This window comes from Triticum urartu, unplaced genomic scaffold (genome assembly GCF_056163025.1).
Source record: "Triticum urartu cultivar PI428250 unplaced genomic scaffold, HENAU_Tu73 scaffold2, whole genome shotgun sequence".
Taxonomy (NCBI): domain Eukaryota; kingdom Viridiplantae; phylum Streptophyta; class Magnoliopsida; order Poales; family Poaceae; genus Triticum; species Triticum urartu.
In genome coordinates this window covers 15,672,586-15,688,211 of record NW_028260368.1, presented here as the reverse complement: position 1 = coordinate 15,688,211, position 15,626 = coordinate 15,672,586, and the positions used below count along the sequence as shown (strand labels likewise).

The window sequence follows — 15,626 nt, the reverse complement described above, 5'->3', positions numbered from 1 at the left end:
TGCCAGGAACCAGATTTGAACTGGTGACACGAGGATTTTCAGTCCTCTGCTCTACCAACTGAGCTATCCTGACCTTTTCTTGTGCATCATCCTAGTAGAGTATTTGTATCTATGTCAATTAAAAGGACTAAAAATTAATTAAAGTATTTCAAATTTTAAATTTGAAAATGGGGGGGGTAGTCCTATGCATTGTGCATGGTTTACTTAAATAAAACTTAAAAATAGAGTGAATAACCAAGATTTCTTGCCGATACTCTAATAAAAAAGAAATCTATTCAATGAATAGGATAAGATCCATTGAGTTCTCTTCGCATTCCTTTGTGAAAGAGTAGAATGAGAAAGCTAATGAATCTTAAACCCATTGCATTGATAAAAAGAAAAAAAAGTGCATTGATAAAAAGAAAAAAAAAAAGAGGATAAATAATAATAATATAGTATAGTTAGGGAATAAAAGAGGATTTGGGGATAGAGGGACTTGAACCCTCACAACTTATAAAGTCGACGGATTTTCCTTTTACTAGAAATTTCATTGTTGTCAGTATTGACATGTAGAATGGGACTCTCTCTTTGTCCTCGTCCGATTAATCCACTTTTTTAAAGATCTCGAAAACTTTGAATTTTAATTGAAGAATTTGATTATTCAATATTCGATTGGAGTGGATTCACAATAATGAAAAAAAAAAATTATGATATGAGTTTTTTATTTCATAATCATTATCATTTCTAATTTCATTTTTAAAAAAGATAAAGAACCTATATTATAATTAGAATATAATATGAGTTCTGTGATTAATCGTTTGCTATGTCAGTATCTATACGTGTTTATTAAATGTATAAGGTATAAAACCCCTCTTTCTCTAATTTAGAACTAGAAGGAATTCCACTAACAACACAACGTAATTAACTCGATTCGTTAGAACAGCTTCCATTGAGTCTCTGCACCTATCCTTTTCCTTTGTATTCTAGTTCGAGAACCCCTTGTTTTCTCAAAACACGGATTTGGCTCAGGATTGCCCTTTTTTAATTCCAGGGTTTCTCTGAATTTGGAAGTTACCACTTAGCAGGTTTCCATACCAAGGCTCAATACAATCAAGTCCGTAGCGTCTACCGATTTCGCCATATCCCCATTTCCCTCTTCTTTGAGACCAGGATTCCTTGTGTAATTTCATCCATCTCTTAGTTTTTTTTTTGAATCATTGAGTTCATCACTCAACGTAGTCTAGCAGTTCAGTTCGACTCTATTTGAGAGACCTCGCTTGCTTATTGCAATTCAGAATTGAATTGATTCTATCCTTGATGTATTTGCAATTCAATCCGAATCAATATATCCAAAAGTTTTTATCTCCCCCACCTCCCGTCTTACTTTTTTATAGTATTCAAAATTATACTATAACGCTTGATATTTATTCTTTTTTTCTAATCAGAATTAGCAATTTTATTTACTCTGACTCTATGTTCCCCTTAGTGAAATATTAATCCTCAAATTATTAACAAATAATAAAGTCTATAATGATCGAATGAAAATACCAATAAATTCTATAATTTTATTTTTTAATATCCTATAGTTAAGCATATCAAGCTAACTTTATCTTTAAGAAGTTTTAGTATTTTTTTATTTTTATAAGTATAACTTCAAATTTAGAACTAGTTAATAGCTAAGATTAATAACTAATATCTGAGATTTTACGGATTTCCTATACTATACCTATTTCTATTTGTTACACTATTTCCGTTATGTAAGCCCACTTAGCTCAGAGGTTAGAGCATCGCATTTGTAATGCGAGGGTCATCGGTTCAAATCCGATAGTCGGCTTTTTTTTCTCTATCGATGTTCTACGAACAAGAATCTCTTTTTTTCCGAATTAAATGGAGAATCCAGGATCTTTTATGTTTTTTACCTTACAATTTTGCTAGATACAAAACAATAAAATAAATAATATATATACAAAAAAAAAAGATTTTGATGAAATTCCATTTTTTGGGGTACTTTAGTTGATTTTACTCTGTTTATCCTGTAGTTTAATTCAGTTTTAATTTCGATGTATTCTGTAATGTAAATACAATGAAATTAATTGTGTAAAATGAAATTTCAATAAAATAAAAAAAGGAGTCTTCATGTCCCGTTATCGAGGACCTCGTTTAAAAAAAATACGCCGTCTGGGAGCTTTACCAGGACTCACTAGAAAAACACCTAAATCCGGAAGTAATCTTAAAAAAAAATTCAATTCTGGGAAAAAGGAGCAATATCGTATTCGTCTTCAAGAAAAACAGAAATTGCGTTTTCATTATGGTCTGACAGAACGACAATTACTTAGATATGTACATATCGCTGGAAAAGCAAAAAGGTCAACAGGCCAGGTTTTACTACAATTACTTGAAATGCGTTTGGATAATATCCTTTTTCGATTGGGTATGGCTTCAACCATTCCTGGGGCCCGCCAATTAGTCAACCATAGACATATTTTAGTTAATGGTCGTATAGTCAATATACCAAGTTTTCGTTGCAAACCCCGAGATATTATTACTACGAAAGATAACCAAAGATCAAAAGGTCTGGTTCAAAATTATATTGCTTCATCGGACCCGGGGAAATTGCCAAAGCATTTGGCGATTGACACGTTGGAATATAAAGGACTAGTAAATAAAATCCTAGATAGGAAGTGGGTCGGTCTCAAAATAAATGAGTTGTTAGTTGTAGAATATTACTCTCGTCAGACTTGAACTTAACGAAAAAAGGAAAGGTTCATAGAATTTTCTTCCCCTTCCCCTTTCCCCGAACTAAATCGCCCTAAGACCATTACCATTAATTTGTATTTTCCCATCAACTAGCTAAAATTGATTAACCCTAGGATTAGGATCCTTTTTTCTTTTTTCCTCTATGTGTATTTTACATACCACAGTAATTTGCTATAGAGAATTTCTAATTTCTATTAAATCAAAATAAGATAATATAAGATATTATATTATTGCTGGAAAAAATTGTTATTTGATTTGATACATTGTGATCCTTAACGTTGATGAATTAAGAAAAACGGAAAGAGAGGGATTCGAACCCTCGGTAAACAAAAGTCTACATAGCAGTTCCAATGCTACGCCTTGAACCGCTCGGCCATCTCTCCTACATAACTTATTATGGAAAATAAACTGAGTGAATAGCGAGTTTTCTTATTCCTGCAGTACAGGTACAACCGCAACCACTCGGGGGTTCCATAGTTCTATTGGAAAAATTCCTTTTGATCTAAGTGGAAGGATACAGGATTTTTTACTAGAAATTGCGCTCGCTATAAAATAAAAGTTTTAATTTGGGTTTTCCCGCAACTAAAGAAAAAGAAAATGGAAGAATTCTTCTTATTGCATAATAAAATAAAGAAACCTTAGAATTCCGTTTGCATAAGATACGCTACACCATACTATCGAAATCAAAAATAGGGTATGAGACAATTAATAACTTTGAAAACACGAAATAGTTGATAACATAAGTTGTTGTTCAGAAATAGGAAAGTGGAATGAAATCCAGTCTTAGTCAAATATTTCATATCTCTTCGTGTCCAAGCAGAAGGAAAAGGATACAATTTGAGCTGAGCGGAAAATCCATATCTCTCTTATCCATTTAAAGCATATGGATTTAGAGTAGAGCATATGGATCAATCTATTTATAATTATAAGAATCGAATGTGTTTGTTTTTATGTTATTTTGTGAAGGAATGAAAACAATTCTATATAGAATGGGTTGGGAATTATGCCTAGATCCCGTGGAAATGGAAATTTCATTGATAAGACCTCCTCAATTGTAGCCAATATTTTATTGCGAATAATTCCGACAACCTCAGGAGAAAAAAAGGCATTTACTTATTATAGAGATGGTGCGATTTGACTCTTTTTTTTGCTTTTTTTTAGCCCTACCTATACCTCAGTCTTACGAAAAAGAGAGGGGGGTTGGCATAGAGAGAACCAAATTTGTAAAGCAAACAAACCCACGCTTCGGGAAGGTGAGGCGAACTAACAATTCCTTCCGTCGTGTATCCTCGATTGATGCGGCTTCAGATACTTCAATTGTAGATTTGAGTATTGAGCGAAAGGTTACACCTACAGGATATGGTATGGTATGGATTACAGGCCAATCCTACTCTATTAGTATCCGTAGGCAGCATAGGGGAGAAAAGCACTACACCTAGAAATAGGAATCAACAAGAGAAAAACTTTGTTAGAAATTACCCCTTTCCTGATCGGTATCAGGGCTGGGAAGAATGGTTGGGATAACAAACAACCATCAGGTTTGTACTTTGGATACCCCTATAACCATCAAAGATCGTTGAAGTAGCTAATTCCTCTAAATAGGAGGCGTTGAGAACAAAGAAATTATTGGAGCTATCGTTTTCCTCTAGCATTAATAGAATTCATTGGTGTTAAGAAAAACCTCTTGTGGGAAGGTTGGCTAGAGATTTCTTGGAAAAATACCAGCCCCTTTCGGTTCATAATGAGACGGGACTAATTCTATTTTGATTCTATAGATTATTTCGCTTAGTACTATTATGTACAGAAGGGAGGAGCCGTATGAGATGAAAACCTCATGTACGGTTTTGGAACGGAGATTTTTTGAATAGAATGAACGACCGTAACGGATGTTGGCTCAATCCGAAGGAAATTATGCGGAAGCTTTGCAAAATTATTATGAAGCTACGCGACTAGAAATCGATCCCTATGATCGAAGTTATATACTCTATAACATAGGCCTTATACACACAAGCAATGGAGAGCATACAAAGGCTTTGGAATATTATTTCCGGGCACTAGAACGAAACCCCTTCTTACCGCAAGCTTTTAATAATATGGCCGTGATCTGTCATTACGTGCGACTATCTCCACTATAGAAAGAAAAAAAAAAAAGAGAGGATCAAATTTTCTAGTAAATACTAGAAAAAAAGGGCTTTCTACATAGGGATCGTAAAAACAACGATTTTTCCCTATCAGCTGTAGGAAGGAAGGACACTTCACGAGAATCAAAAAACGAAGAAAGTATGGCCTATACTACTACTCTATGGATAAAGTTTCTCAAATTGATAGAGAAAGCACCGTAAAGATCAATTAGTGAGCGACTGGGTCGATACAACTAAAAAAAACTGCTTACTTATCCCATGATATGGGGCAAAATTTAGGAATCCGCTTATGTAATAGAGCCGATCCACTAAGGGATTAAGCAGCGGTGTAGTATCAGATCCCAAAGATAGTAAGTTCTTTTTTCTTTCTTATGGAAAAAAGTCTTTTTCAAGGATTCTATAGAGATTTCATATATGAAACCGGGATAGTTACCTCTCAGAAAATTTGAACGAAGGCTCTATATCTATCTATGCTTCATTCTTCTGAAGGTGGGAAAAAAGATCAAACTGATTATTGATAAAAATTAGGGTTTGAAACTTAGGTAATTAATTTCTTCTGCTTAACCCAAGAACAAATTGGATCGATTTTTGATAAATCGAATTCAGTTAAGATAGGGGAAATTCAGATAGCAATTTCTGAGCCGTATGAGGTAGGAAACTCTCAAGTACGGTTCTAAGGGAAGGAACTTCCTATTCCGACCGAGGAGAACAGGCCATTCTACAGGGTGATTCGGAAATTGCGGAAGCTTGGTTTGATCAAGCTGCTGAATATTGGAAACAAGCTATAGCGCTTACTCCGGGAAATTATATTGAAGCACAGAACTGGTTGAAGATTACGAAGCGCTTTGAATTTGAATAAGACCATGCTCCTTCTTTTTCATAAAATGGGTGGTTTGGTTGTTGATCCATTAATCAAATAAATTAGGTCGTAAGATCGAATCAAGAATTTCATTATATCCATTTCTTATACCTTCTATTTTATATGATATTTCATAAGAATAAACCATAGGGATAGGGTCTAGAATAGAAGTAATAAAGTGAATAAAAAGAGGGGGCAATCTAAATATTGCTAATATATTAGGACCATCTTATTAATAATTCTAATGAGTTATCTTGGAATTTAGAATCAAATAAAAAACCCTATATTATGCTCAAGGAAAGTAGATATAGATAGGAGCTTATGCCCTCAAAAAAAATACACTAGTTTCTTAAATTAAAAATAAAAAAGATTTTTTTCTTACGTCGAGAAATATTTGTTTTTCAAGATAAACAATGTCCGTTAGGCACCTAATCTTTATGTCATAATAGACCCGAACACTTGCCTCGGATTGACTTCAATATATAATTGCTCCAGTGAATAACTAAAAAAAAAATAGAAGGATGGTAGATAGTAAAGAAAAGAACTAATCACAATATCTATCTTTCAAAATCTATCTTTCAAAATCTATCTTTCAAAATATATATCTTTCAAAGATTCACTAAAAAGACAGTTGGCGGGTCTCTTTGTATGTCTTGTCCGGAAAGAGGAGGACTTAATGATTATTCGTTCGCCGGAACCAGAAGTAAAAATTGTTGTGGATAGGGATCCTGTAAAAACATCTTTTGAGGAATGGGCCAGACCCGGCCATTTCTCAAGAACACTAGCTAAGGGCCCTGATACTACCACTTGGATCTGGAACCTACATGCTGATGCTCACGATTTCGATAGTCATACTGGTGATTTGGAGGAGATTTCTCGAAAAGTCTTTAGTGCTCATTTCGGGCAACTTTCCATTATCTTTCTTTGGTTGAGTGGCATGTACTTTCATGGCGCCCGTTTTTCCAATTATGAAGCATGGCTAAGTGATCCTACTCACATTGGACCCAGTGCTCAGGTAGTTTGGCCTATAGTAGGGCAAGAAATATTGAATGGTGATGTAGGCGGGGGTTTCCGAGGAATCCAAATAACCTCTGGTTTTTTTCAGCTTTGGCGAGCATCTGGAATAACTAGTGAATTACAACTCTATTGTACTGCAATTGGTGCATTGATTTTTGCAGCGTTAATGCTTTTTGCTGGTTGGTTCCATTATCACAAAGCCGCTCCCAAATTGGCCTGGTTCCAAGATGTAGAATCCATGTTGAATCACCACTTAGCGGGATTATTAGGACTTGGGTCTCTTTCTTGGGCGGGGCACCAAATTCATGTATCTTTACCAATTAACCAATTTCTTGACGCTGGGGTGGATCCTAAAGAGATACCACTTCCTCATGAATTTATCTTGAATCGGGACCTTTTGGCTCAACTTTATCCTAGTTTTGCCGAAGGAGCAACCCCTTTTTTCACTTTAAATTGGTCCAAATACGCAGAATTTCTGACTTTTCGCGGAGGACTAGATCCAGTAACCGGTGGTCTCTGGCTGACCGATATTGCGCACCATCATTTAGCTATTGCTATTCTTTTCCTAATCGCAGGTCATATGTATAGGACCAATTGGGGTATTGGCCATGGACTTAAAGATATTTTGGAGGCTCACAAGGGCCCATTTACAGGACAAGGCCATAAGGGTCTTTATGAAATCTTAACAACGTCATGGCATGCTCAATTATCTCTTAACCTAGCTATGCTAGGCTCTACAACCATTGTTGTAGCTCATCATATGTATTCTATGCCTCCCTATCCATACCTAGCTACTGACTATGGTACACAACTTTCCTTGTTCACACACCACATGTGGATTGGCGGATTTCTAATAGTCGGTGCTGCTGCACATGCAGCAATTTTTATGGTAAGAGACTATGATCCAACTACTCGATACAACGATCTATTAGATCGCGTCCTTAGACACCGCGATGCAATCATATCCCACCTTAACTGGGTATGTATATTTCTAGGTTTTCACAGTTTTGGCTTGTACATTCATAATGATACCATGAGTGCTTTAGGCCGTCCACAAGATATGTTTTCGGATACTGCCATACAATTACAACCTATCTTTGCTCAATGGGTACAAAATATCCATGCTACTGCGCCTGGCGTAACAGCTCCTGGTGCAACAACAAGTACTAGCTTAACGTGGGGAGGCGGCGAGTTAGTAGCAGTAGGTGGCAAAGTGGCTTTGTTACCTATTCCATTAGGAACCGCAGATTTTTTAGTCCATCACATTCATGCATTTACCATACATGTGACTGTATTAATACTTTTGAAAGGTGTTTTATTTGCTCGGAGTTCCCGTTTGATACCCGATAAAGCAAATCTAGGTTTTCGCTTTCCTTGCGATGGGCCTGGCCGAGGGGGAACATGTCAAGTATCCGCCTGGGATCATGTTTTCTTAGGTTTATTCTGGATGTACAATGCAATTTCGGTAGTCATTTTCCATTTCAGTTGGAAAATGCAGTCGGATGTTTGGGGTACTATAAGTGATCAAGGGGTGGTAACTCATATTACAGGGGGAAACTTTGCACAGAGTTCCATTACGATTAATGGGTGGCTTCGAGATTTCTTGTGGGCACAGGCATCGCAAGTCATTCAGTCTTATGGTTCTTCATTATCTGCATATGGTCTTTTTTTCTTAGGTGCTCATTTTGTCTGGGCCTTCAGTTTAATGTTTTTATTCAGCGGCCGTGGTTATTGGCAAGAACTCATTGAATCTATCGTTTGGGCTCATAACAAATTAAAAGTTGCTCCTGCTACTCAGCCTAGAGCCTTGAGCATTATACAAGGACGCGCTGTAGGAGTAACCCATTACCTTCTGGGTGGAATTGCCACGACATGGGCATTCTTCTTAGCGAGAATTATTGCAGTAGGATAGTGGCTAGGAGGATTTGAAAGGCATTATGGAATTAAGATTTCCCAGGTTTAGCCAAGGCTTAGCTCAGGACCCCACTACTCGTCGTATTTGGTTTGGTATTGCTACCGCACATGATTTCGAAAGTCATGATGATATTACTGAAGAACGTCTTTATCAGAACATTTTTGCTTCTCACTTTGGGCAATTAGCAATAATCTTTCTATGGACGTCCGGAAATCTGTTTCATGTAGCTTGGCAAGGAAATTTTGAATCATGGATACAGGATCCTTTACACGTAAGACCTATTGCTCATGCGATTTGGGATCCTCATTTTGGTCAACCCGCTGTGGAAGCCTTTACTCGAGGAGGTGCTGCTGGTCCAGTGAATATTGCTTATTCTGGAGTTTATCAGTGGTGGTATACAATAGGATTACGCACCAATGAGGATCTTTATACTGGAGCTCTTTTTCTATTATTTCTTTCTACGCTGTCCTTAATAGCGGGTTGGTTACATCTACAACCCAAATGGAAACCAAGCCTTTCGTGGTTCAAAAACGCGGAATCTCGTCTCAATCATCATTTGTCAGGACTTTTCGGGGTAAGTTCTTTGGCTTGGACAGGACATTTAGTTCATGTTGCTATTCCCGCATCCAGGGGGGAGTACGTTCGATGGAATAATTTCTTAGATGTATTACCCTATCCCCAGGGGTTGGGACCCCTTTTGACGGGTCAATGGAATCTTTATGCCCAAAACCCTGATTCGAGTAATCATTTATTTGGTACCGCTCAAGGAGCGGGAACTGCCATTCTAACTCTTCTTGGGGGATTCCATCCACAAACACAAAGTTTGTGGCTGACCGATATGGCTCACCATCATTTAGCTATTGCATTTATTTTTCTCATTGCCGGTCACATGTATCGAACTAACTTCGGAATTGGGCACAGTATTAAAGATCTTTTAGAAGCGCATACTCCTCCGGGGGGTCGATTAGGGCGTGGGCATAAGGGCCTTTATGACACAATCAACAATTCGATTCATTTTCAGTTAGGTCTTGCTCTAGCTTCTTTAGGGGTTATTACTTCCTTAGTAGCTCAACATATGTACTCTTTACCTCCTTATGCATTCATAGCACAAGACTTTACTACTCAAGCTGCTTTATATACTCATCACCAATATATTGCAGGGTTCATCATGACAGGGGCTTTTGCTCATGGAGCTATTTTTTTCATTAGGGATTACAATCCGGAACAGAATGAGGATAATGTATTGGCAAGAATGTTAGACCATAAAGAAGCTATCATATCTCATTTAAGTTGGGCTAGCCTCTTTCTAGGATTCCATACCTTGGGCCTTTATGTTCATAACGACGTCATGCTTGCTTTTGGTACTCCAGAAAAGCAAATCTTGATCGAACCTATATTTGCCCAATGGATACAATCTGCTCATGGCAAGACGACATATGGGTTCGATATACTCTTATCTTCAACGAATGGCCCCGCTTTCAATGCGGGTCGAAGCCTATGGTTGCCCGGATGGTTGAATGCTGTTAATGAGAATAGTAATTCGCTTTTCTTAACAATAGGACCTGGGGATTTCTTGGTTCATCATGCTATTGCTCTAGGTTTGCATACAACTACATTGATTTTAGTAAAGGGCGCTTTAGATGCACGCGGTTCCAAATTAATGCCAGATAAAAAGGATTTTGGATATAGTTTTCCTTGTGACGGCCCAGGGCGCGGCGGTACTTGTGATATTTCTGCTTGGGACGCATTTTATTTGGCAGTTTTCTGGATGTTAAATACCATTGGGTGGGTTACTTTTTATTGGCATTGGAAACATATCACATTATGGCAGGGCAACGTTTCACAATTTAATGAATCCTCCACTTATTTGATGGGATGGTTAAGAGATTACCTATGGTTAAACTCTTCACAACTTATCAATGGATATAATCCTTTTGGGATGAATAGTTTATCGGTATGGGCGTGGATGTTCTTATTTGGACATCTTGTTTGGGCTACTGGATTTATGTTCTTAATTTCCTGGCGGGGGTATTGGCAGGAATTAATTGAGACTTTAGCATGGGCTCATGAACGCACACCTTTAGCTAATTTAATTCGCTGGAGAGATAAGCCCGTGGCTCTTTCCATTGTGCAAGCAAGATTGGTTGGATTAGCTCACTTTTCCGTGGGTTATATATTCACTTATGCAGCTTTCTTGATTGCCTCAACATCAGGCAAGTTTGGTTAATTTAGTTTGTTTTTTTGTACTGTATCAGCACCTAGTTCATTACTCTTGATAGAGAGGGAGGATCTGCCTTTTTAGATTTCTTTTTCTATTTATTTTTCCATCTAGGATTAGAACCGTATACTTGGTAATAATAGCAACGACACATTATGGCAAAAAAAAAGTTTGATTCAGAGGGAGAAGAAGCGGCAGAAATTAGAACAGAAATATCATTTGATTCGTCAATCTTTAAAAAAAAAGATAAGAAGCAAAGTTTCTCCCTTGAGTTTGAGTGAAAAAACGAAAATGCGAGAAAAATTGCAATCCCTACCGCGTAATAGTGCACCTACACGCCTTCATCGACGTTGTTTTTTGACCGGAAGACCTAGAGCTAACTATCGACATTTTGGGCTATCCGGACACGTACTTCGAGAAATGGTTTATGAATGTTTGTTACCGGGTGCAACAAGATCCAGTTGGTAAGGATAAAATACCCTTTCGTATTTGTATGGATTTCTGGAATTGATAATCATAGAGGAGCCCTCTTTACCATTCTGTATAAATGGACTATTCTATTTGTATAGATATTGGTAGAGGGGCGTATCCAACCCTCTTTTATCCACTAGTTACCCCTCTTTAGTTTAAGAGTATAGAGCAGTTTGGTAGCTCATAAGGCTCATAACCTTGGGGTTGCGGGTTCGATTCCCACTACCGCCTCCATACTCCTTCTTTATGATATATGCATGATATAATATATACATCATGCATTTGTATCTGGATTTTTTGATTTCCTAAAAGAGTTTTGGTCTAACAGTTTTTTCTCGGAAGAAGCAAAAAAATAAAAGAAAGAATAAAATATGAAAGAAAAGCGTCCATTGTCTAATGGATAGGACAGAGGTCTTCTAAACCTTTGGTATAGGTTCAAATCCTATTGGACGCAATCTTATTTCTATCTATTCTTTAAATAACTATACTAAACTAAAAACAAAGAAAACTTTTTTGCATGATTCAAATGAAAAAGCTTTCTCAACGATTCCTATTCTACTAACAAGAGTAGACATGCAAAATTTATTTGTTACTGAAGAGAAAACCGTTCCAGCTGTTCCTGAATAGCTTCCTTCAAAAGGATTTCCGCTTGCTCGGTGAATGTCTTGCTAGAAGATATAATTTCTTGGAATTGAGGTTTAGTATCTTTTAGATGTTTACGTAACTCATCCAGAAATTTATTTACCTGTTCAATTTCTAACGAATCAAGATATCCTCTTGTTCCGGTATAAATAGTAGCTATCTGCTCTTCCACTGGGAGAGGATTTGCCTGGGATTGTTTAAGCAATTCCCTTAATCGTCGACCCCTTGCCAATTGATTCTGACTTGTTTTATCGAGAGCAGAGGCGAATTGTGCAAAGGCTTGTAACTCTGCGAATTGCGCTAGTTCCAATTTTGATTTGCCAGCTACTTGTTTCATGGCTTTAATTTGAGCCGCGGATCCTACTCTGGAAACAGAAATACCCACATTAATAGCGGGTCGAATTCCGGCATTGAATAGATCCGCAGATAAGAATATTTGTCCATCTGTAATGGAGATTACATTAGTAGGAATATAGGCGGAAACGTCTCCAGATTGAGTCTCAACTATTGGTAAAGCGGTCATACTTCCTTCGCCTAAAAGAGAATTTAATTTAGCGGCTCTTTCTAAAAGGCGTGAATGCAAATAAAAAACATCCCCTGGATAAGCCTCACGTCCGGGAGGTCTTCTTAATAGAAGGGACATTTGGCGATAAGCTTGTGCCTGTTTGGAGAGATCATCATAAATTATTAAAGTATGCCGTTCGCGGTACATAAAATACTCAGCCAGGGCTGCTCCCGTATAAGGAGCGAGGTATTGTAATGTAGCAGGTGAATCCGCCATTTCAGCTACTACAATAGTGTATTCCATGGCCCCCTCCTCATGGAAAGTAGTTACTACTTGAGCTACGGAGGATGCTCTTTGACCGATAGCTACATAAACACATATTACACCTTGCCCTTTTTGATTGAGAATTGTATCTGTGGCTACTGCTGTTTTGCCAGTCTGTCTGTCCCCAATAATTAACTCTCGCTGACCGCGCCCTATAGGGATCATCGAATCGATAGCAATAAGCCCTGTTTGAAGAGGTTCGTATACGGAACGCCTGGAAATTATACTTGGAGCAGGAGATTCAATTAAGCGAGATTCGGAAGCTATAATTTCGCCTTTCCCATCAATAGGTTTAGCCAGAGCATTTACAACACGACCCAAGTAAGCCTCACTCACGGGTATCTGAGCAATTCTTCCTGTTGCTTTTACAAAACTTCCCTCTTGTATCATCAACCCATCGCCCATTAATACAATCCCAACATTTTTGGATTCCAAATTCAGAGCAATACCCCTAGTACCTTCTGCAAATTCGACTAATTCACCTGACATTATTTCACCAAGACCTATAATACGAGCAATCCCATCCCCCACTTGAACTACGCGACCTATATTCTCAATCCCTACTTTCCTATTATATTGTTCAATACGTTCGCGGAGAATTTTATGAATTTCGTCGACTCGAAGGGTTGCCATTAGTGTTTCTTGACTCTTTTTTCGGAAGCAAGGGGAAAAATAATGCCTAAATTCTAAACGAAAGTAGAAGTTCAAGGCCTAATTAATTTAATTATTTCTTCCATTCCAGGGACCCGAGAATGCCAATATTAGCACGAATCGTACGGAAATGTAACTCGGTATTCAAACAACTATTCAGAGTTCCTAGAGCTCCTTGTACGGCCTGTTGGAAAACCCGCTGTCGGACCTGATTCATTGCCCTTTGTTTTTCAAAATAAAGGGTTTCGTTTTTAGACTTTTCCAATTGTTCCAAACTAATAGAAGTAGCATTAATCAAATTTGCTTTTTCTCGTTCTATCTCAGAGTATCCATTCATTCGATACTCATCCGCTTCTAGTTCGACTTTCTGTAATCGAATCCGAGCTTTTTCGAGTTGCTCAATGGTCCCTCTACGCAATTCTTCTGAATTTCGAATAGTACTCAAGATCCTCTGTTTTCGATTATCTAATAAATCTTTTAATGAAAGTAGATTATTTTGTAAGTTTACAACTTTTATGATCTCTTCCCGAACCAAACATGAATCTTTCGATTCATTTGGCTCTCACGCTCCTTTTTTTTTTTCTATAGCTATTTCCATATCTTTTTTTTAAGTAATGAGCCTATCCTCTATCTTCTTTTTTATGTTTATATTTCAATATACCGAAACCTATATAAGACTAGATAAATATTAAGAGGACTCTTCCGCCTAGATAAAAATATATCATGGTCAGCAAAGTTGTTTCTTTATTTTTATTTGCCCTCTAGTTAATAATTTCAATTTCATTAAGAAAAACTAACTAAATAAATGGAAAATGAAAATTAATAGAATTCTTTTTTATTTTTTTTTTCTTCAAATCCAAAAAATTTCTCTTTTTTATACATAGGTCGTCGATTCGGCATTGGTTAAAAAAGGGCAGGGTGCCCCCTTTTTTTTCTAGTAAATAGTTCAAACCATTTTATCGATATGAGTGTTCTATATCAGATAAATTTTACATTAGCTATTTCCCGTTTAAATTGGTACTAATACTAATATAGTTGTAGAAAGAGTACCTCTTTTTGCCTGGACTTCAAGCAGTTTAGCTTTAACCGTGTTAATGGTCTCACATTCTTGGTTTATAGAGAATCAAAGTTGATTTACCAATGAGTCGCGAAATGCTATGGTTCTTCCATATGATTTCTGAATTTATTCAGAAGTAATTCGTCGAGATCGTGCACCCTTTTCTTATTTATCCGAAAAATACTAAAAAATATTATAAAGTGCAGCCGGATAGATCCAATCTATTCTTGAAATAGACAACTCGCACACACTCCCTTTCCAAAAAAAAATCAAAACACCAACCACTACAGTTAGATTTATTAGATTTGTTGCTAAAATATCGGTATTAAGCCCGAAACTGCCAGCGGATGGCCAGTGAGCTAAAAAAACGAAAGAATGGGTTACATTTTTCATATGCTCTCCTCTTATAGATAGGACGAACAAAGAACAAAGTTTTTCGATCACTTACTTCGCTCGCCCTTTTTTGATCGGTTTTTTTAATGCAAATAGATTCAATCTAGTAATTTCTTTTAGATTAAGTCTTACGTCTTGTTTGACCGGTGAAAGACTTCCTTTGTTGAAATGTTCTGTTCCCAAAATTCCTAAAATAAAAGGAAAAAACTTTCCACTTTCCTAAACTAAGGACGGGAAATAAGAAGGTGAGCATATCTTCTAAATTAATAATACTCAACTCAGCCCTTCCTAGAATGGGGTATTATCTGTCCCGATAAATAGATAATTCCAGGAGTAATAAATAGGAGTAAATTAAATAAAGTATTGATATAATTGGAATTGTGGAAGCAAATACCAATTTACTAAAAAAAGAAAAAAGTATCTAATCGAAATCGAAAGAATTTTTTTTTTAAGATTAAACAAAAGGGTTCGCAAATAAAAGCGCTAGTGCCACAACTAGTCCATAAATTGTTAAAGCTTCCATAAAAGCTAGACTAAGCAATAAAGTACCTCGTATTTTACCTTCTGCTTCTGGCTGTCTCGCAATACCTTCTACAGCTTGTCCTGCAGCAGTACCTTGACCAACTCCAGGTCCAATAGAAGCAAGCCCTACGGCCAATCCAGCAGCAATAACAGAAGCAGCAGCAATTAGTGGATT

At 37.0% G+C, this 15,626-nt stretch overlaps 1 long non-coding RNA gene and 4 other non-coding genes across 5 annotated transcripts in view; 2 read left to right on the top strand and 3 right to left on the bottom strand.

Moving 5' to 3' along the window:
• On the bottom strand, positions 1–73 carry TRNAF-GAA (transfer RNA phenylalanine (anticodon GAA)). The gene has a single exon. It is a non-coding gene; the product is annotated as a tRNA-Phe (tRNA).
• Positions 74–1,740: 1,667 nt separating this feature from the next.
• On the top strand, positions 1,741–1,813 carry TRNAT-UGU (transfer RNA threonine (anticodon UGU)). The gene has a single exon. It is a non-coding gene; the product is annotated as a tRNA-Thr (tRNA).
• A 144-nt stretch (positions 1,814–1,957) lies between these two features.
• The window catches only part of LOC147953670 (uncharacterized), a 93,502-nt gene continuing 79,833 nt past the window's right edge, over positions 1,958–15,626 (bottom strand). The window contains exon 2 of the long non-coding RNA XR_015613675.1: positions 1,958–3,825. This is a non-coding gene — a long non-coding RNA (uncharacterized LOC147953670). The remainder of the gene's footprint in view (positions 3,826–15,626) is intronic.
• TRNAS-GGA (transfer RNA serine (anticodon GGA)) lies at positions 3,033–3,119 on the bottom strand. The gene has a single exon. It is a non-coding gene; the product is annotated as a tRNA-Ser (tRNA).
• On the top strand, positions 11,740–11,811 carry TRNAR-UCU (transfer RNA arginine (anticodon UCU)). Its single transcript has one exon. It is a non-coding gene; the product is annotated as a tRNA-Arg (tRNA).